We start from the raw sequence: 23,812 nt of genomic DNA, 5'->3' as shown, positions 1-23,812 counted from the left end.
AGGGAAATATAATATCCTTTTTCGATCCTTTTTTTTTTACTAAAAGTAATACTACTTGGCATGAATTTTTAATTCATCATCGGAAGTGCTAAAAAACAGATTTCAAGCATGAACGTACGGAAAAAGCCTGTTCTGATAATATATCAGCGCTTGCGACACGTCATGACGGTCTGCCAAGGATTGTTGGAGCGGATTAAGGTATGCCGAGGACCATAAGCGTAATCCATTCGCTTGTCGGCGTGCAAACCGCCGCCTAACTCATCGATTTCACCATAGGTGATATTTCTCCATAGATCATATATTAGATTGTAGTTAGCAATATTTTAATCATAGATGCACTGTTAAAAATAAAATTAATATTTCATTTTTAACAGTGTGTGTGTGTGTGTGTGTGTGTGTGTGTGTGTGTGTGTGTGTGTGTGTGTGTGTGTGTGTGTGTCGGTAGATTTGTAACAATTCATTTATTAACTTACAAATTGTTTACTTTACTACAATTGTATGGCTTTTATAAATATATTCGATTCTGTACAAACAAATACATTTTCAAATAATATACAACTGTAAATATTTTTAATATTTTGTTCAGTCTGTGCAATAATAATACATGGAGGTTATATATAAATGTTTCATGACATTACCATAAAATTATGAAATAAAAATATTTTGCATTCCGAATAAATGCATTTGACGAGAATAAATATGAAAAGAATGAGATTAAGCAAGACAGGTTTCGCTTGGACGAAGGAGTTAATCCGAGCGTTTATCCGCAGCATATGTAGAGCAGTGCTAGTAGGAAAAAGGGACGGCTGGTTTCTGTATGTATTGAAAATTGCTAAAGCGTTCATAAATCAAGCGCCATATATGAGAATTGTGATTGCCAATCGCAAGAATTTGGTTTGTATTTTATTCATCGATTGCATCGTGTTTGAAATCATGACTTTTAAAAGAGCACTATCTATAATAAAATGTAATCCGTTCATGTTCAAGATATCACCCATCGTAAAAAGTTTAATCAAGTTTATGAGAATAAAGGGAGCTGTGTAATACACAAGGTGTACGTATTGAATCCCGTCTTGAAAGCGAAGTTGGAGAAAGGATACGATCGCTCGCAACAATTGTTTCGTGATTCGAAGAGTTCTCAAATGACAAATGGTTGCACTTTGTACAGCGCCACACCCGCTCAAGGGATTAAACTGACGCTAATACGACCGATGTATAGTTTGAAGCGCGCGCACGGAGAATTCTAACAAATATATACTTGACGGCGTCAGCTCTCCGGGAAAATTATACGTCAAGCATAAATGACGCGTAAATTCTAGTGTAACCTCAGTAGGAAAAAAAGATAGCTCAATTACGTTTCGTCACGATCTCCTTCCTCTCCCGCACATTGCACGTTTCAATAATAATTATTTGCTAAATAAGTGGAATTCTATCATCGCTTGCGTGTACTCGTTATAAAAATTAAAGTTTTGCGAATTTCAATCTATAAGATTTCATGATAGCATAATCTCTATTATTAATGAATTTTTAATTATTATTAGGTGTACAACTTTGCTTTTTTTTTCGAATTTCGAGGCTTTATTGTAAAAAACTTGTTATACATTTATGATTCAAAGTATTGTCCATCGCTGGCCACTACTTTCTCCCATCTTTCGGGCAGCGTACGAATCCCGCGTCGAAAAAACTAGTCATCTTTTGAGGCGATCCACGAATCGATCCAATTTTTTACTTCTTCATAAGACCGGAAGTGCTAATCAGCCAGGCCGTGTGTCATTGATCGAAACAAGTGATAGTCAGAGGGAGCAACGTCTGGAGAATACGGCGAGTGGGGACTTCCCATTTCAACGTTTCCAAGTCTTGACTACTTTCGCAACATGGGGATCGAGCATTGTCATGCTGCAAAATCACTTTATCGTATCTCTCGTTGTATTACGACCGTTTGTCTTTCAATGCTCGGCTCAAACGTATCAATTGCGTTTGAGCCGAGCATTGAAAAACAAACGGCCGCAGTCGGTTGTTTCAGTCGGTTTTAACAGCTCATAATACACTACGCCGAGCTGGTCCCAAATACAGAGCATAACCTTGGAGCCGTGAATATTCGGTTTGGCCGTCGACGTGGAAGTATGGCCGGGAACTCCCCATGATTTTCTGTGTTTGGGGTTATCGTAATGATTTTTCGTCCCCAGTCACAATGCGATGCAAAAATCCCTTCCGTCTTTGCCTTTCAAGCAGCTGTTCACAAGCAAACAAACGCCGTTCAACATCTCTCTGCTTCAACTCATACGGCACCCAATTTCCTTGCTTCTGAATCATTCTCATGACTTTAAGGCGTTTTGAAATGGATTGTTAAGTCACTCCCAATGATCGTGCCAATTCTCTTGATTTTGACACGAGTGGTCAAGTAATGCCTCCAATTCTGCATCTTCGAAAACCTTCTCTCTTCCACCGCTATGTCGGTCTTCGACGTCAAAATCATCGTTCTTGAAGCGTTGAAACCACTCACGACACGTTCTTTCACTAATAGCGGTCTCACCATAAGTATTTGAGAGCATTCGATGAGTCTTAGCCGCAAATTTCTTCATATTGAAGCAGAAAATTAAAACCTCTCGCAAATGACGAGAATTTGGCTCATAAACTGACATTTTCAATCGAGAATAACTTTATGATGCAGACACAAATCGACTAATATTTCTATGGGGTTATATTGACAGATGCCCAAGTTTATTGTATAACGTCTATGATCTATTTATTTCGATTAGCACTTAGCACTAAAGCTATCTATAGGAAAACGGCGGAAGCAAAGTTGTACACCTAATATTACAACATATGTAATAAGATATATATATATATATATATATATATATATATAATAGCAAATATTCTAAGAATAAATCAAAACTAAATAGAGATATATAATTAAGACATAATATCTACTTGTTCTTTTCTTCATCTGATATAATTTAAAAATAAAGAGCAAAGAGCATAGATATGTCATTGATTTTATTGATGAATCATTTTATTTAATCAACAAACAGATTTTCTTATCTAATTCTTCTATCTTCTTAAATATGTGAACAAACGCAACTATTGTTCGCGTATCTGTAAATGCAAACGCGGGCAGATCGCAGCGATCTTTGTTGAAGATTCTCCCAGGACAAGCATGCCCGCGCGCGAGCATCTGCAGTGAATGCATCTTTGCACTTGACGTACATGACACGCGATTCCGCGGTGGCACAGAGACGCCGAGAGTTCACGGCGGTACATTGTTCCACTGGCAGAAGGTTCTCTTCACCCTTCACCGCGGTTCCACGATCAAACGCTCATGCACGCGACGATTGTCTCCGCAAGGCAGGGCGATTCTTTTTATTAAATACGGACGCGTACGTGCAACTAGGATTGTAATTAGGTGAAAAATTAATTTTTCGAAATCGAAATTCTTTGCATGAATCTTGAATGAAATTTTCAATGGTTCAAGTTCTCAAATTTCTAAGATTTGTTTGCTCTTTCGAATACCTCAAAGTTTCTTTTCTAGTAAATTATAGAATTCAGAGCTTCTCAGATTTTTTTAGAATTACCTATTACTAAAATCTTATATATTTAGAAAAATTTCAAATTCAAGGGTATATAACTATCTTTAACAAGAAAGAACAAAACATTTTTAAATCTCTTTGTGGTCAAGATAGTTACACTTCTCAGAGTACCTGGATGACCTAGAGTATATTATACATTAGATGATATATCGGATTTCCGAGGCTGCACTCGGCGGCCTCCCACGTTCTGGAGACGTAACCCAAGCTAGCCTAGAAACGGCTAGACGAAAAGCGTACTCGGCGCGGAGAGACCGAGGGTACGACCTCGGCGGGCCATCGGCCTGCACACGGTGACCTCCCTCGATCTAGGGCGCTGCAACCGTGCTCTGACGTCATCTTCGCTCACTCACTCAACCAGCCGAGTCAACCTGTGCATTCAGTTGCACGATGCATGCTTTCTCGAGTATCATGTAGCTGTACAGTAAATCGACTGATTAGAGACGAGGAAAAGAACAATGAGAAGAATGACGTCGCCTAGCAATTATCTTCTAACTTGAGTCATCTATTTTTCATATTAAATACTCGTTGAATACTGAGAAACAAACAAGTGCTTTTATACGTCTACAGATAAAACGTATTTAATATTTTAATAGAAAAGTGATAAGAAAGAATTCACTGAAACTCATTTAATGAATGATGCAAAGTAATTGTAGTCATTAATTAGAGAAAATATCTAAGTTACAATTCTTTGATAGGTGAAAGGTACATAAGAACTATATTATTAAATTAATAAGCTATGTTATACATATATATAATAATTACAAAAATAAAGACAACTACGAATTTAAATAAATATGAGAATGGCAAAAAGAAGAAAGTGATTCGGTGTGAGAGTGCCTTAAGAACGACGGTTAGAACAGATCATTCCGTTGACCGATACTCAGTGCGTTGCCCGATCGGCCTTCGAAATCGGGGGCGCATATTCCATTTGCGATTAAGGGGTTTGAAAGGACATCGAACACAAACGTACATGAACGGACGTCATCGACAATGATAACGCAGAAGCGAAAGACAACTTTCGCATCGTGGTGACTTGTATTGCCGCAACAGTGACTCGCGGAAAAAAATGCAAACTTCTTTCTTTCCGCAGCTTTTCAGCCCTACTTTTCAATCCTGGCCTCGGTGTCGCCATTGATTTATTCGGACACCCGTGTCCCTGTCGAGTCGTTACTCTGTCACGGCATATTTGTCGCGTAATATATTTACGCCATTCAGCCACGTTGGGTATTCATGAGAACTATTCGTAGCGTCAAGTTATCATGGAAGAAAAGAGAAGCGATGCAAAGAAGGGGGTAGGGAAGGAAGAGAGGAGGGCAAACATCATAGACTTGCATGCTTATCGCGCAATTAATGCTCAACATCCATATCTAATTTTAGATGACTTAATTGCTGGTTTCAGAATCCGTTCAGCATGGCTTCGCGTATCGTATTTCGCTCTTCGGATTGTATAAAATGGCAAAGTTAGATTGCATGCGATGCGTAATCGCATAATGTCGCCGACACTCTGCTTCAGAACAGCGTAATCCGTTGAAAGCCACTGGCCAGGACAAGGTCTTACCGAGAGTGCATTGCGCCCCGATGGCAAGCCGGGCAGAGCTCTGCTCCATAGAAGGAGAAACGGATATGTGTATACATATACATGTGTTAAATTAATTCCATCCTGTCTTCTCCACCTCCTTTCTTTCTTTCTTTCTTTCGGATGGTTATTCGCAATGACCGAATGAAATGTCGAGTGAAAATTGTCCCGTTGTGCGAAGATATTCTCTCCCAATGAAATCTTCCCTCTTTTTTTTTTCTTGTCTTTCCTACATTTCCCCGTCTATCTTTCTCTTTCACTCTTATTATCTCTTACTCGTTTTGTCTAACTCTCAGTGTCGCTGTCGCCGTTCCTCTTTCGGATCCACGAGACTGCTAGCGAACGTCCCCATTTCCGAAGGCCGTGTGCGGACGACGAACCACCGCCGTCGAGGACGGGGTGAGCGGCTTGGCCGCGCAGTTCGCTTTTGCGCCTTAGGGTGCTTTCACAGTCTCACTGCACCAATAGACGGTGAACGTGTTTTTTCTCTTAAAACTTGCGCTACTCAAAACAATTTCTTTATTATTCTGCAAAAATGTGAAAAATCCTTGAATTCTCAAATTTTCAAAACTTAAGAGAAAGTTCCTCGAATGTTTAGAATTTCCAATTTTAAGTGTTTTTTAATCATATTCTTAAATTCGTAATACTTTACTGCTAAAAGTATTATATAATAAGGTTAAAATTCGAAAGAAAGCAATTTTTTGTAATATATGTTTATCCAGAAAATGGAATAAAAGTTTACTTTATAAAGAAGATTGGTTTTCTTCACAAAGAAAATCAACAATATCTGTAATATATGTATATGAGTGTGTTATTGAAAAGTCAGATATAAAGAATTATATGTTAGCGAATGATTTATCGTTGATACTTTCTTATCCGATTCGAACTTGCTCAATTAGAATGATGAAAATATTGAAATCAATAAAATATAAGTACTTGTGCCATTCTAGTACTTAAATAACTTTAGAGCATTCAGTGTAATGGACGGTTATTATAAGATATTTGCGTTATGTCGTAAAATGGAAGCAAAGACCGATAACGAGAACAATAAACGATATCTGTAACTCAAGAAAACAGCATTTAAGACTCAGTGTGAAATTTAATTGTAAAATTTCTCAATTCTTGATTCTTCCAGCGAAAGTATTATATATGGCGTTTCTTTCAATAGAGAAGGTGATTTAACTACCTCAAACTATTTGGACATCTTGTTCATTCTCCGCAAAATGAATGTGATTTTCATACTCAATATTATATAAATTCTCGCTTCTGTATCCCTGGATTTATGCATGATTTGGTGAATGCATAAGGCGGACAGTATTTAATGAGTTGTTCCATGAGTTGTATGATATTCATTTCTTCATACACTATCTAAGTAGTAGTTTTAGCAATAAGATTAGACTCTCGCGATCAGGTTTGCGTGCCTGCATTCAGCTGCTAATGAATTTCACAACATTGCCGTTTCGCGACTACGAACCGCTTCGCTTGTCCGTGGGCGGATTTATCCTTGGTGCTTTCTAGCGCAGATGGAGCTCAAACGATTGAACAGAATCCGTTCACATAGAACTCTTTAAAAGCGATAAATGTTTATAGTATTCATTTTCTCATTTAGAAAATGTTGCGTTTGAGAAATCGGATATTTAAGGATGTAAAATCAAAGGAAACTAAATATCTTAAATGATCTCGAAATCTGATAAAAGATCGAGGTAGCCTATATTATGATGATGGCGATGATTGGCTGCGCTGCAAAATTAATAATTTTATCGTCGCTTTAAGATTACGTTCTTAGAAATTCACTGTGGTGTAACAAACGCACACGCGGACTCGAAAGTTCCTGATTTCGTAACGCCGTGAACGGACCAGAGTTCGACGTCCGCGCTACGCTCCGACGTGAATTCGCCGTTTCATAACAGTTGATCGGACACCATGAATCTATCCTCCACCAATCGAGAAAGTTGAAATAAGCGTTTCTAAGTTGAATCGCGGCTTACTATCGCGACGATCAAACTTTTTTCACGAAACGACTTCCGTTTACCTTGACGATAGGAATAGTGACTCGATAAATGCTTTAATAAAGGAAATTGAAACTCTCAAAGCCTTTTCAACTCGTAAGATTAATAGGATTGATCTGAAAAGCAAGTAGTGCTAATCAGATACAAGCGAACCATTATATATCTCGAATTTATTATGCCAGATTTTTAATTAAATAGAAGAATTATTAAAATGTTTTGGTTCTCGGAATATAATTCTTAAATAGACTTAGAATTAATATCTTTTTATCTTTCAATGATTATATTTGCTCTTCATGTATTAGCATAGAAATTTTAGCGAGTGTATTTGTATGATGCTACTCTCGCAATGAAAGTGTTCGCAAAACCGAGCGCGGAACGAAATTCTCTGCTAATTCTCGCGAGCGAAACGAGTCGGGCTTGTATCGAGCCGAGCGACAACGACAGTGCGTTATTAGAGGCGTTTGATGACGCAAAATGCGGAGGACGGAGAGGATGGATAGGGTACGAAGAGAGGAGAGCAGGGACAGAGAGAGAGAGAGACTTGCCAGGTCGTTGTTCTCTCGCGTTAGTGGGACACTTTCGGCGTTACTGGCACGCATCGCGCATACGTACGCTGTTCTTGTACTTTCCTTCAGCCTATACCGAACTGACTAACTCACTTGATGCAACTGACGACTAATTCATCTCAATTACCGAGCCATAATTAATTAAACGACTTGGTCTTAAGATTTAGGGTCGCAAGTGACCGAACATCCGGGAGCTTTTCATCCGAGTATCTCGGATAATTTGAGAGGAAATGTAGCGATAGATTTAAACGGTAGCAGAGGTAACCGTCTAAAATTTTCGCAACCAAATCAAACATCATCCGTTTGAAAATCCCTGATGATTCTCAATACATCCATTCGTACGTACACTTGCATGCACGTATATATACATACGGATATCGGACTGATACATACGGATCGACTCGCATGTGTTAATACGCTCGCCTTTCGTATACGCGGTGTGTCAGTGCGCCGGCCTAGATTCTCGCGGGTTCAACAATCGCTATCGAGGTGACTGCTGCTCGCTCTCGGCTTGCTCAACTCAACCCAACGACCGAATAAGCTCCCACCGAGCGCGGTTACTGTTCGTGAAACGGTGTGTCCAACAGGACCTTCTCCACTGTGATCACTCATGGTATCGTCAGAAAGTAAATGTTCCAAGGTCTGGAAGATCTCTCTCCCCCTCCTCTCTCTCTCTTTGTGTGTGTGTGTGTGTGTGTGTGTGTGTGTGTGTGTATGTGTGAGAGAGAGAGAGAATGATTCAAGAAATTGAATTTAAATAAAATTTTAGAAACACATAATTCAGTTGTTACAACTCATATCACTTAGTCCGATTGTAATGTAAACTAATACAACTTTTTGGCAAATAACTAATTTTTTTATCATCTAATTAAAATCTAAGCTATTAAAAGCATTTCAATGAATAGTTAGAAAGAATAAAAATTTCGGAAGTCACCTGCATCTGCGTGCACCAACATAGATATGATACATATCTAAGACGTAACTATATAAATATCGTTATGGAAAGGAACTTTTTGGGATGTATCCGAAAGGGACATTCGAGAAATTTCTGAGAGCCGAAGCGAAACTGAACTACAGTTACCGAACTGATTGCTCAACACGGAGGCCGGGGTAACTCCTCGTGGTGCAGCGACCGTTCGAGGCAACGCGTTTCAAGCAGTTCAACGCGTGCTGCCCGCCTACTTTTACTTTCGCGCGCCGCGTTCCGACGGCGTAACGGGGCTGTAGGGAGCTATCGATCCTTGATCAGATCATAAAAGGTGGGGAAGCATGAATTTTAAGTTCTTCCGATAATGGGCGCGAGGAGACGTGGTTTTACTAGATCGTGATGGCGATGAAGGCAACATTAAACGTCATAGAACCTGAACTCTGAAAAAAATACTTAGGCGGCTCCTGCATGCAAAGTTTCTCTCGTATGTATAATGTAACTTTAGAAGAATGAACGTCATATCCTTGCTGTTTTACTGAGACGTAAATTATTGGAGATATCTATACTTGTCATCGTATTTTAGAAATGCGAAGAAATATACGTTAATGAAACTTGACGTTTTCTTCAATTTTTTTAATACCATGCACTATATCAATTCAATAATTCTATTAACTATAAATATAAGAAAAAAACTTAAATCAATGTCGATCAACTTGCTAGTTATGTCACTTTACATATCGTTCCTTATGCAATTGGAAATGACGAAATTGGGAAGTAAAGTTTTATTATCTAACAAGACAACGAACAACGAGAGAGAGAGTGTAGCCGACTGTGATTGCAGTAATTGCACAATTTCCGGGATAGAATCCTGTGAGATTAGGCCACGTTATAGATTTACGCAGAGCACAATTTGAATATACTATTACTGATGTCTCATGGTAGTTCGCGATACGTTTCGTCAGCTGTAGTGGCTCGTGTTTATTTTCCAAGTTTCTGTGCTTATTTCTTCACATTCGAGTAACATATTATATATACGATTAAGTTTATGTCCGACAGTAATTTATATCCTAATAATCAAATCTCACCATTAAAATCATTTCGATTTACATAACGAGATTAACGAGAATGTCGGCGTGATGAAACTTTTACAATCGAATCTATAGTTAGACTGTCTGATCCTCGGATCTTCGATTATGCAGATCCATCAGACACTAATGATCATTAACGTATTTTAACTGCTCAGGATGTTGCATATAATTGTTCCGTTACGTGATATACGTATAAACGTCGTATTCTACAACATACATTCATAAGCCGTTGTCTTGCGGCTTAAATCGGGCCGCACAGTCGCTTACGTTCTACTGTTTTCACCGCGAAAGCGAAAGAGAGTGAAAGCGTTTCATGAGGTACATTAACCTAATGAGGGAGTGGCATCTTCGAGAAATTGGCACGATTCAGAAATAACTCGGCGTAAAATTTGGTCGTTCAATGACATAATGAATCCGCCGTTATTTATTACAATAAATAACGGTACTTATGCGCGTTAACTTTATTAACTTTGCGTATTATTTTAACATCGAGATATAAGAACGCGATGAAAATCTTTCGTACACATGAGAACACGTATGTATAAAAAAATATTTCAAGAATATACGTCTCATTTAAATCACGTCAGGTTAATAAACTGTTGCGACGATAAAGACGTTTAATAATCGCTGATGCGATATTGCGAAGCTTTAACGAGAATGAAAGTAAAAAAATCTGGCTGGTTGAGAGTCGCTGGCTAGTGTGTAATAGTTTCGATCGAAAGGAGGTTACGGAGTGACTGAACTTTGACTTCGTTCGTGTGCGAGAATCGGTTACGTGCACGCATACGTACGCAAGCACGTTTAGCAAATACCATCGCAAGCCTGAACAAACCAGCCAGCGCACTCACATCGTATGCACACCAGTGCATTGGAATCTATATAGTTGACCAACGAACCACTCGAGTCGCCACGTGTCGTGAGTAATTGCACGCATTGCATTTTGCATTACGTGTGAGATTCGCAGATGCATCCTGCAATCGAGTCTGCCAGATTTAGCTTGATGAAATCTATTAGGTCGATACAAATAAAATGTCAGTTTTCTGTTACTATTACAATTACTATTAAAGGCAACTGTAATTTCATTAAAAAATGAATAAAATTTAAATTTAAAAAAGAATTTCAAAGCTTGAAAACTTTACTTTCAAAAATTTATTATATATTTTTTGACTTTATGTGAATTTGATAAATTTTACATATAAGAAAGTATCAGCTGAAAAAAATGGAAAATTTTCTTCTCGCTACTTTGTAGGTCTAACACGTATCAAAAAAAAAAAAAAAAATTGAGAAAATCTTTGACTAACATGAAGGCTTGAAGTTTTTAATAATGTTGAAATGAATCGTAACTGATCGAAAAGTGATTTTTAATAATCATTTTGGAATTATTTTAGTGCCATTTTGATGTCACGACGATTTTATGTTCTACTTGAGGTATAAATGTATGAGTGATAATGTAATATGTATACAGCCAAATGTTTATTTAAATATTACAAAAGTAATTGCTCTCTGATAATAATAAACATCGGAATAGCTTATTTAATGAGAATTATTTTTTTATAAAATTTTTATAAATTAAAATGTTTTTCTAATATCTGAAAAAAAAAGTATTTATAACAGTTAATTTAACATTTTTTAAATTTTAAATAATGCATTTTATTATTACTTAACAAAATCTTTTAGCCTTTTCTAGAAGATTTAAAATGGAAAACAGGGAGGATCCAAAAATAGATTTAATAAACTTAATATAGTCGATATATGAAAAAGAGAAAAGGAGAGAGGACGGAGAAGAAAAAAACATTCTTGTGCAAAGTGAAAATTCTATCGCGCTTTGCATCAACTTTCACATTATTAACTGAGTATCGTTCGAAGAAGTTGTATTAGTGGTGCCAATAAGTATGTTACTGTCAGCGATTGAAAGAAAGGGAAAATAGCATTAGACTGCATGTCATTCATTCTATCTAATTGAGATTACGAATTTTAAATATAAACTAGTTATAATCGTAAAACAAAAAATAGGAATTAGATAAATTAATTATTACATGTAAATGTTCATAATTAGATAATTACTGTTTTATGAATATTTAAATATTTTTTTAAGACTATGTAGACTGGAAATGGAAATTTACACTTTCCGTATAAAATTGAATGTTATACATATACGAAACAGTTTAATAAAGTCAATGTTTATATTTGACAATACAATTTTATGTAGATTTAAATCAAAATTTTCTAGTTTTATCTTAATTATTTAAAAAAGTATTTCTCTTATTGAAATAATTTTTTATTCAGGTCCTAAATTGTCGCCGAATTTTTTACATTACTTTCAAATATAATATAGAAAAATTTGTAATTTATTCATAAATTTTTCATTTCGTTACAAAATACGTGTAATCCTTAAAAATTCATTTCTATATGTATATATGTATATATCATATATATATATATTTTTTTTATATATGAGTGTATATATGTGCGCACGCGCGCAGCATATACATATACAACAAGCAAAATTTTAATAAAAACATTTTAATATATTTCTATTTTGCAAAATGATAAAATCATGACTCAATATCTCGCTCTTTGATTATCGAAAGCTACATTATTATCAAAGTTAATGTGATTTGAACAATCGGCTGCGCATTTTACAATTTGTCTCGTGATTATGAATAGCAGAGTTTAAAAGGCTATATACGCTAGGTAAAATGAGACTTGTATACGCGTGAAACATAGTATGCCGTTACCACGCAATTCGCAGCAATGTAATTGCGCAACATACTTTTGCGGTAAGGATACTTAATCCGACTGTTCTATCCTCTCACTTCGTCAACAATACGGAAAGAGTGCGGTACGAGGTGCGTTGACCTGAGAGACCAAAAGAAATTATCGTGGTTTATTTGTAATACTCCTCGAGAAAATTGTATAAAATGTGTGTGTATATATTATATATATATATGTTATATAAAAATATCATAATTAAATCAATTATTAAATTTAAATTTAGTTTTATCAGAATCTTCTATTGACTCTTATACATATGTATAAATAACTGAAAAAGAAGATTTAGAATTTAAAAATTTGAAAAAATATTTTTTATCAAGATCTTAAATCCAATATTATATAAGTATATCTTTTATGCTTATTTGATTAAAACTAAATAAGAAATTGATAAATAAGAATTTGATGGAGAAGTTTTGATACGTTAAATTCTACTTTTAAAGCAATGATCCTTTTAAACTTTTCCGCGTGTAACAATTAAATCTACGATTCAAAGAATCGTTCTGATAAACTAAACAAATAAATAAAATGTAGAAAAAAATTAATATTTTATCACATGTCAAAAGAATTACATAATACAATGTGTTTATAGTTTATACATATATATATGTAATTAAGGTAAAATACATAAATTTTGGTGTAATCTTATAATGCGAGGATAAAATAAATCAGAGAAATAAATATATTTTTTTATTTTTACTCGCTTACTGGTTTTACATCCGTAAACAAAACAGCGAGATATCCGCGACATAACAGTTCTCACTTAGATGTATTCGCGCAACTGGTAAGGATCAAAGACGTATGTAATCAGACTGACTAAAGTCAGTCAAGTAGGTAACTTCCGTATCGGGCAGATCACTCTCTCTCGACGGGTCAGTCGAACTAGTAGATGGCAGTACAGTTCAGACCGCAAAGAGAGGAGAAAACGTGAGAAAGCTTGCCAGATCACTCTACTTTACAATACATCCGATAGAGTCTGCTAGCATCGTATCGCTGGGCGACATCTACTTTTCAGCGTGTACACTACTGACTACTATTCAAACGTTGTTCATTTAATACGTAGCAACAGGTTTCACGTGTACATACGCACACGTGGTTTCCTGACATTCGTTTTTATTTTTAGCATGACTGCAACATTCACGCAAGCAATGATTTTTAACAAATTAAATCAAAGTCAATACGAGCATACAAAACGCAAATATCCTTGATATATCCTCGATATTTTGAAAATATATTATAAAAAATCATTATTATTTCTTTTTTACAATGTTGTTCATCTTTATTCCATATTGATCGAATACGAATAATATTATATAACAAAATGCAGGAATATAACATTTGTCACTCGTATGATTAATATTTACTGTAAATAAGTATTATTATATAAATATTATTATAAGGACTTACATTGTGGTTCGATTGCATTTAGAAGGAATTAGGCACCAAAACGGTCATCATGAACTTACCTAAAACAAAAAAATTATATATGATTATTATAGCTGTATCGATCATATCAAAGAGGTTTTATTATTTAATTTAATAAAGAGATACTTTTAATAATTACATAGCTAATATCGCAAGCATGTAATATTTATATTGTTTTTATAAGGGTTATTGACCCGAGCATCCCCTGAGTTTATATATTAGGTGTAGTAAAAAGAAATCCATTATTTTTCCAATAGATGGTTTTAGTAATCTGTATCACGCGTAAACGAGATACAGATTACTAAAGCCATCTATTGGAAAAATAATGGATTTCTTTTTACTACACCTAATATATATATATATATATATATATATATATATACTGAGATCACGTGTGCTGCACGAAAAGCATGAGAGGGCAAAAGTGGGAATGACAGGAGGGCGGATAACTACAGAGAGAGAGAGAGAGAGAGAGAGAGGAGATGTATAGTTTCCTACAAATACATTGCCAAAGCGATGCAATGCGTTACTATCTCGTAACATGCATTGAATGCTACAAAGGGGGAATGTGTATCTGCATGCGATTGACACCATGATGCTGCTTGCTGTAGGTTAGGGATATCTTCATGAGGCTTGATATGTACTATGGAATCAGTGTTCGAGATCAGCAGTCATTCTTTGAGAGTAATTTAATACGAGAGTAAATTAATACTTAATATTGATGCAGAAAATAGGATTAAATGAATTGTTGCTTTTTTTTTTCGTAGGAAGACATTATCTATATTTGCCATTCGAGGGCTATATTTGAGATTTATTTTACTTTTTTTTATACACTCACAAATATCTATTTTATCTATAAAAATATTTATTTTAAATATCATTCTTCTGATTCTTTTATACATATACTGTAAGTCAAATCTTTCGATATGGGAGCCGAACCCATGCGGGTATGATACGTGATGAGAAAGCAAAATCGGAAACAGGGGACTATATATTTAGCGTTTTCGTAAATAGCTGTAGGATCCGGAAACGAGCTGTGAGCTTGAAGCTTAGAGTTCGAGGACGCGCCGTCGCCACCCCCGACCCTTCTCCGCCAAGTTCGATCTTGCTCTCCACTAACCGCCCCTAAAGTCCCGGCACGATTCCCAACCCTGGAGACCTTCACCCCATTTAGTCTTCACCGAGCTCACCGGATTCCGGGCTTCAGAACGACTATACATCAACAAGGACCAAGTTCTTTGTCCGCGAAACGTCGCTGCCCTACGATCGAAATATTGCGTTACATGTGGAGCTGAAGACAAAGAAAGAGATTGACTACAACCCCACAAACCTCCTATTTCGAGGAGAGAAAAGGGGGAATATATATTCTCACTTCACATTCTACTCGATAACGCAAGTTTCGCTCTGCTTTGACAAAGACAAACTCTTTGTTCTATTTTTTTTTTAATTCTTGACATATTTCCTGATCGGATATTCTTCCCATCACATATATTATTTTCCTCTCAATATAATACGTTAACTATATTTATAGATTATATTATATATCGAAAGGAAAAATATTTTTATTTTATTGTTTGAATGTGTACAAAAAAAAAGACAAGTATATATACAATATAATAATATAAGGAGAGTTATTCAGCTATATTTAGAACAGTTTGATCGATTACAAGGGCCGTTATTCCATTATCAGCGATCTTCAACGAAATAAACATGAACCTTTCTTAAATTTAACTTTCCAATTTAGTTGAGTGTATATATAAATTAATATCTTATGATTACAGGAACGGAGTTGAATCTGTTATATACTTTCGACACACAAATCGCTCCTGCGTCACATGACAATATCAATAAATTCAAAGAATGAAAATTGATTCAATATTCTTGATATTTTATCTCCGTCATTTCCTATCTAACCCGTGACAGTAACCCAAATCCCATGAGTACGTCCAAAGTAATCGTCGCGCGCACATTTTGGGGTCAGTAGACGAGGAGGAACTAAGGCAGCACGTGCCACCGACTATACCGTTGTCAGGGTAACGACGACCTTGTCCCGCGCAATCAGCCCTGGAATCCCGATGCCCTCTCTTCCGGTATCTTTGCCAATCGACGAAAACTCGCCATATGACGATAATGCTTATCAAACGCCATCATAACGCCGGAACAAACTCGGTTTCAATCTAATAGCGATATCGCTCAACATACCTTGCTAATTCGTTGTTTATTTATTTTATTTTATTCGCTTTACTTATTTATCGGGACTAGTTAGAGCTTGGCTTTCTAAACTTCTAAAGTATATATAAAAAGTATCCCAAGCAGAACAATAAGTCATTGTGATATCAAAATGACTTCAAAATGATCATTAAAAGTCATTTTTCAATCATTTCCGATTTATTTTAATATCATTTTGATGTTATCGTGATTTGTTGTTCTGCTTGAGTATATTATTTCTTAATACTGTATCATTTTTAATCTAAAAGTATTAGTACCAGAGATTTAGAAAGAGTGCGCTACAAAAACTGTAATAAATGATATTACTTAAATTTGAAAGATGTTATAGTTAGGAATGAAATGTATATTGATGTTATATATGACAATGAATAAGATATAATAATATAAATGAATAATATACAGACGAGAGATTGGAAACTTCAAAACGAATCGTCACATGTGTCTTCAAGTGGAACAAAGCATCGCAATCGAATTAGGAATTGTCTTTGTTCTGAGATGCTTTAGGGATGGCGACGAGAGTCAACCGACCCTTGCTTCGCACAGCATCGCGAGGGACCGCAAGTCCGATTCAAGGGAGAAAGAGATTGCGTTACCCCCTAGTCACCTCGTCTGGGAAGTGGAGAACTTTGAAAATTGGGACGAATATTTTTCCAAATTTAATCGTAAGCTCATTTGTCGAGAGTTTATTTAATCTTCCGTGTCAATCTGTTTATTCGAATTAATTGATTATGTGTGATTAATAATTATATTCCTTATTAAAATTATGCTTTGTGAAAAAAATACTAATATCAAACTAGTCTATCTTTATAATTTTATTTTTGTAGAAAGTATAGTATCTACAGTATCGCAGTTTTAAAAATCAATGTTACATGAATTCTTATACCAAAATGTCGAGATTACAATAGTTTTTCAATTGTAAACATTTAATACAATTGAAAAACTATTGTAATCTCAACATTTTGGTATAAGAATTTTGTTATTTTGGTCTCAAAATAACAAAAAGGAATGTGCTATTAGCAGGTGTTGTGTCGAGTCTGAAACATCCTGTATACACATATGTATACATATATACATGCACATACATATATGCAGGGTGCATTACGTCGAACTGATATTAAAACAGAAGAGGTTGATTACAGGGTTTGATGAAGGCGGTTTTTCCGAATGAAGGCGACGTACTTCTCCACCCATGTCTTTGTTCATAGTTAGGTCCTTCGTCCTGCCGATACCGACGCAAGTATACGGGGGTGCATCGTAAACCGTCCTATAAAAGTCACGTATCACAAGGGCCAAAGGTAGTTTACGGTGTATTCTCGTAGTCATAGCAACGCATGTCTACCGTCCAATCGATAAAGTGCAACATTCAGGTAATTCAGGTTGACATATGAAAATATCGAATTGACTGACATATATTTCTATCTTCAATTTATTCTATGACTTTTAGCATCTTAAAATCAAAATAGTAAATAAAGTGTGTTTGAAAAACTCATATGATAGATACAATATTCTTATTTATTAATATCAAGATATATATGTCTAACTTCATAATTTAAAAAGAAATATTGAACAGATTTTCTTTAATAAATAAAAGTAGAAAATTAACTACATTTCTATAAAGAAGATTTAAAACTCTAATGTTAGTAGTAAATAAATTAATTATTCTTCAATTTTGATAAGGACAACAATCTTGCTGCAGGATCTATATCGCTTTCTTTCAGGACGATTGCAAGCGCGATAGCTTTCGATCGGCTGAGACAGAGGGTGGAAAGTAGAAACGCAGCCCTCGGGGGCGTTGCAAGGGTAGTTTAGTGGCGGTCGCTATGGAAACCCCGAAGAACCGATGTTCACTGCACCCCCATTGTGGACCTTGAATAAGAATCGAAGGGCATACTAAACGAGGTACAGCGAATCGCGAGCATTTTTTTCTTCGAATTCGCTGTTTATTATAGAAATATTGGAAGCGAAGGACTAATAATTTTTTGCTCTTCATAATTAAGAATCTACGGACTCATAATACGGACTCTTTAATATATTCCTACAAGAAAGAGAAAAATATTAAATTTATGCCCTTTGAATAAAAAATTATTTTGAGTAAAAAATAAATACTCATTGGTAATGAATTCGACGAGGTAAACTCAAAAAAATTCACGTTATTTTCATTCAAATTTAGAAATGCTTTTAATAAGGTCTACACCTTCTGCGAATTTGTACAGATGTAAATCATTAATTTGAGCTCGACAGTGCAGCAGGCCACGTGTTCTCTTTTTTCACTTACATCGAGCGAATGTCGTAGTCCTCTATTTCGCGGTTCCGAGTAGTCCACGGAGGTCTTTCGCCTCTTCTGAGGGATCGACGTCCCGGTCACCGACATCGAGTGCAGTAACCAAGGAGTAGGTTATCCGCGGACCTTCACCGCGCGACAAGAGGTCGAAGACCCTACGGTACCTTCGTTGAGTGATCGATTCGTTTTAACCCTTTTGAGTCTCCTGATGGTTGTTGCTATAGCATTACAAACTCTTAGCACAAGGATTAAGCACAAATTTTAATACGGAGGAACAAATAGAATTCAAAAAAATCCAAGATTATAAAAAACAATTCCAAAAATTATGCGATTACAAAAAATTAACATATAATTCATTGCGGAGAAAAATAATGATATATTTACATATATTTAAAATTAATTTTGTGAATATAGAAAATTGTCAATGTAACGTATTATATCACGATAGGAATCATAAATCGTAAGAAGCCTTTTATTAGAAGAAAAAAAAAATACAATTTAATTTATTGTAAATTGATGGAATTTCTCAAAACTGTACGCAAAACTAAAAAACAAGCAAAAGGGCGTCTTACGTCCCTATGGGGTCTCTGTCCTTAACAACGTAGGTCGAGGACCTTCAACGACTCGTGCAGCCTTCTATCGTTCGCCCCCTCCTTCCCCTTTCTGTGTTACCTCTCCCCCTTTCTCGCTTATACTTTTTGCAACTGCCTGCCTGATCGACTGTTACTGGACTAAACGCCGACGCGAGCGATCGAGGACAAATTCAAGCTCGTTTTCTCAATCAATTTGATAATCGCGAAAATTCCAACTTACTACATCAATTCTAATTGTTTTTCTATAAGTAGGGCAATTAATTCTAATTTAATTAAATACAGGAAATATTTGGACATGAATGTATCAGATATTCGTATAAAACTTGATCAATATTAAAATCTTTTGCTATTTGAATTAAAAATCGAATATGATTTATAAAACAAATAATGCAGAGGTAAGAAAATCAATATAAGCATGACAATGCATATTGTTGATCGTGCATTACCGAAACTATCATCGTATTATATAGTTACAAAGAGTCTCAGCAATTCAAATAGCGGTGATGCAAATTGCGATGCAACGTGCAATCGGATTCTATATGTATTAATGGGTCAGTGGCATAGCGCAAACCTTACTCGAGCATTGCACTTTTGTAGCTCGTCTTACCTTCTTCGCTCGTATTGCCACTCTGTTCTCAGCATTTTGTCCTTTCTCTGTATTTTTCTCTTTCTTTTTCCATTTTTATATCAAAGACTATTACTTGCTTTGATTTAAATTTTAATATTTATGGCAATGTTAACAATAACAATATTAACAATGACATACATATCTTATGATACTTGTTTTATTATTTTGTAATATCGATTTTAAATTAAAAAAATTATATAAAGTCTACTAGTTTATGTTAAAAATAATATTGTAATTAGATTATAGTAATTACTCGTATAATAGATAATTGCATAAAAAGCTGTTACACATATATAATATTTATAGCTACTGTAGTATGCTCGTAAATTACGCTGGTCGTAAATCAATCCTAAGAATGGTCCAATGATCCGAGGTGTAAATAGCATTATTGGTTTACGGTCGTCTAATTCGCTACGGAGAATGGTACTGGCCTCGATTCACTATGAAATATTCGTTCCAATTTATAGACGTATAAAAAAATATGATCTTGTTACTTTTGATAATATCGCAATGAGTATTATATGAAAATGGATTTCTATAAAACAGTGAAGAGTTTCTATTCTTATAATACAAATTAATATTTGTCTTAGTAATATAAATTTAATATAAATTGTATTATCAACTACATTTTTTGTATCGATCGATTAAAAATATCGAGATCTTTTTAAACTTTTATAAAAAAAATAGTACGTTGATCTAGTTATTAGTTTGAAGGAGTAAGATCGATAAAAAAATCCCCTCGAGCGTTGAATATATCGAATTTCACGCGATCAATAAAAGTGGGAATAGAGATATGAGCGCAGAACATTTCGATGACGGTTAGCCTGTTATTATACTCTAAAATAGATCTATATCCCTAACCCCTTTCGTATTTCCTCTTTCCCGGAAAAGAAAAAGAACTGAAAGTTCTATGAAGGTTTCATTGGTTTTATCCGAAAAGGATGTGCGAGTACTTGGATATAAGATCCAGCTGCCGAAAATTCAGGTAAACTTTTGTACCCTTTCAAACATTTTATTTCGTAAATTCAGAACCCTTTTCACGTTGATCCTTGTGCGCACAAACGCATTTTATGCTTCGTATTGCTCATTGAATTCCAAAGTTGCGTACAATGAATTAGAGGTCTGTTGCTCCAGATTTACGTTTATTAAGTAAATAGAATGGAATTGCGTCTATCGTAAATCTATATATATATATATATATATACATATATATATATATATAAAATACGCAATACTTTTTATCGCATTGCCAAACACTTATTCAGCATTTCTTCAATCATCAAGGTAAAAAAGATATTTATCCAGATATTATAGATAGACTATTTTTATTATAAAACTTTGTTTTTCAAATTTTCGTCGCGATAGATGGAGGGAAAGTAACTTTGCGAAAGAACTAAGGGATTCCTAAAGTGAAACCTGAACTCCGACGAGATCGCTGTTTTATTAATCAAATGCGACACATTGACATGTCTTTATGCACTACTATACAATATCACATGTACACATAAATTTTCGTATAACAATAACGTTTTCATTAGATGTCTAAGTCAAATTCTAAGAATTTTACATTGTTTGTTCGTGTAAACTACTAATTAATCTATGGATCACAATTTCGTACTGCAAAAAACTTTTATACTAAGCACAAGTTGTTACGATATTGATAGCTCTGACACCATATTGGAAATGGTATAAAAGATTTCAATTTAAACAACTTTTTTGTTCTTGGCATAAACTCCATCTTAAACACACATATTAATGCGTGTAATTTAATCATGGAAAAGAATTTTCAAATCTATAAAAGAAAAAAGTAACTGTTGTATAAAAATTATTGCATTTAGTCGATAATATAGACTTTAGGATTCCTTTAACGGTAGTTACAGATTAATTTTTGTTAATGTAAAATACATCCTTGAGTACCCTCGCATATCTGCAATTATATCTACCCATAAATCAACTCTAATATTTTTTTCGTCCAATTTTACGCAACATAAAATTCTCAATGAAAAGCTTCAGCCTTTTTCGTGTCATAGCGACTGCAATGGATTTTTCTATTTCACTCAGTTTATGAAATTCATTATAACTTATGATGAAAGAATTTCAATATTCCAAAAGTGAAATGAATGATCCAGATATACCTTCGAAAAAAACAAAATAAAAACAATAATCGAGTTATAGAATTCAAGGGCAAATCGAAAGAGAAAAGGATGAAATACAAAATGAAACAAACTTACAAAAGCTATAAAAGTTGTTGGTTCAATTCTTCATTTATTCCATCTGTGTTAAATAAAGAATATACCTCTTTTCCTTATCATAATTTTCACTATCCACGAATATTGATCTATTCTTAATTGCGGTATCGCAAGATCAATAATCGTAAGACGAAATCAACCCTCCATCGAGAAGAGGCAATTTTTTATGAGGGAAGATTCTAGCCTAACCAAAGAAGGGAAAATAACCGACAAGGAATGATCCACCTCTTTCTTTGGTCGGCAGGGGTGGTTGTGCGAGCGTGGCCAAGGTCGGGACCGATAAACACAATCGTTTCCTTGGTAACTATCCCTCGAAATCGTATAACCTTGAACATCTCGCGAGATTTCGGATCTTTCCTTAAGACACACTCAAACAAAGAAATCTCAAGTTAAACACTTGATATTATTATGATCCATTCTAATTAATAATTCTAAATAAAAATATGTAATGTTAAAATAGAATAGGGTTAAGTATAATTTCATAAAAAGATCGTTTTGAATATATCTTACGATTGATTGATTTATAATTTCTGTTTCATAGATACATTCTTTCTTTTGCTTCTTTTTTCCTTCCCAAATAACAAAAAGTATTTAAAATCGGAATCATAAGATATTTTTTGCATCTAAAAGACATAAGATGACTTAAAGACGTCTTATGTCACAATTTTAGACTTTGTGTTGTTTGAATTTTTATGTCCCATGTTTATCAATCTTTGAAATTACAACGTATAAAATATGTCTTACTATTCCCACAATTTAAATAAAATATAATGAGGAAAAATATAATAAGAATACAATAAGAAAAAGATATATAATAATTAAAAGAAAAATAAGTATTACATAGATATAAATGTAACACCTAAATATAAATGTAACATAATTTATAAGAATACAGATACGCGGTAAAAACAAATTGTCCGAAAACATTTATTACCATTATAACTGCAGCACAGACTTTAGCATAACGCATAGTGCAGAGCGACCAGAAATCAACTAATCAGAAACCTTCCTTTCCTGCCATTTCACGGAAAGGAAGAATTTTGATTGGTTGATTCTCTTATGCACTATGCATTATGCGTTATGCAAAACTCTGTGCTGCAGCTTTTATATTCAATTTAAATTGTGGAAATAGTAAAGCATATTTTATACATATACTATTCAAATATATTATATATATTGAAAATCAAAAATATATTTAGATACATGTGTTAAGTATACACCACTTAATTTTCTTTTAGCATTTTTTTAGCCTATATTATTTTATGTCACTTTATATATATCATGTCAGTTAATGGGTTGTTTCAATAATATCGCCATGCACATCTTAACGTTAGACATTACTTGATAACGTGACTTCTCGATCACCCTATACACAGATAAAGCGAAATGAGAACGTAAGAAGAACCGGGTTCATTTACCCGCGTAGTTATCGCAACAGGACTCTTTCGGACATAATCGCGTTCTTGTCTCGTGAGATTCTTTTTGCACACCTCGACAAGTAATGTTCAGCTTGACAGCAAGCAAGTGATCGTAGCAAGCAATCATTATAATGCATCAAGCAATTTTAACTCTATTTATGATTTTTTACTTATCTTGTGTTGACAGAAAATCAAAAGACACACATACACAAATTATGAAAACACATCAAAATATAAATATTGATAACGTTAATCGTTTTTGTAATATATTTTTGTTAAATTACACATACACACACATTGCTGTATTTTTTTTAATATTTTAAATATTTTTTGACAATTAGCATTTCTAACGAAAGAAAACATCATATTTGACTGAAGCCATGTCACTCAGGAAGCAAAGTTTTGTATATTAGGCATAATTTAACTCGTGGAACATTTTGTTGAAACCTGAGAATTTTAT

General features: G+C 34.6%; 1 long non-coding RNA gene across 1 annotated transcript in view; it reads right to left on the bottom strand.

Annotated features, from left to right (window-relative positions):
- Positions 1-5,267: 5,267 nt before the first annotated feature.
- Positions 5,268-23,812, bottom strand: part of LOC147910393 (uncharacterized) — a 29,957-nt gene continuing 11,412 nt past the window's right edge. Inside the window, exon 2 of the long non-coding RNA XR_015544305.1 lies at positions 5,268-13,995. This is a non-coding gene — a long non-coding RNA (uncharacterized LOC147910393). The remainder of the gene's footprint in view (positions 13,996-23,812) is intronic.

Source organism: Acromyrmex echinatior, chromosome 2, assembly GCF_024713525.1.
Source record: "Acromyrmex echinatior isolate Ae372 chromosome 2, ASM2471352v2, whole genome shotgun sequence".
NCBI classification, from domain to species: Eukaryota; Metazoa; Arthropoda; class Insecta; order Hymenoptera; family Formicidae; genus Acromyrmex; species Acromyrmex echinatior.
Note: the sequence above shows the minus strand (reverse complement) of the source record. Positions and strands in the feature narration are given on the sequence as shown.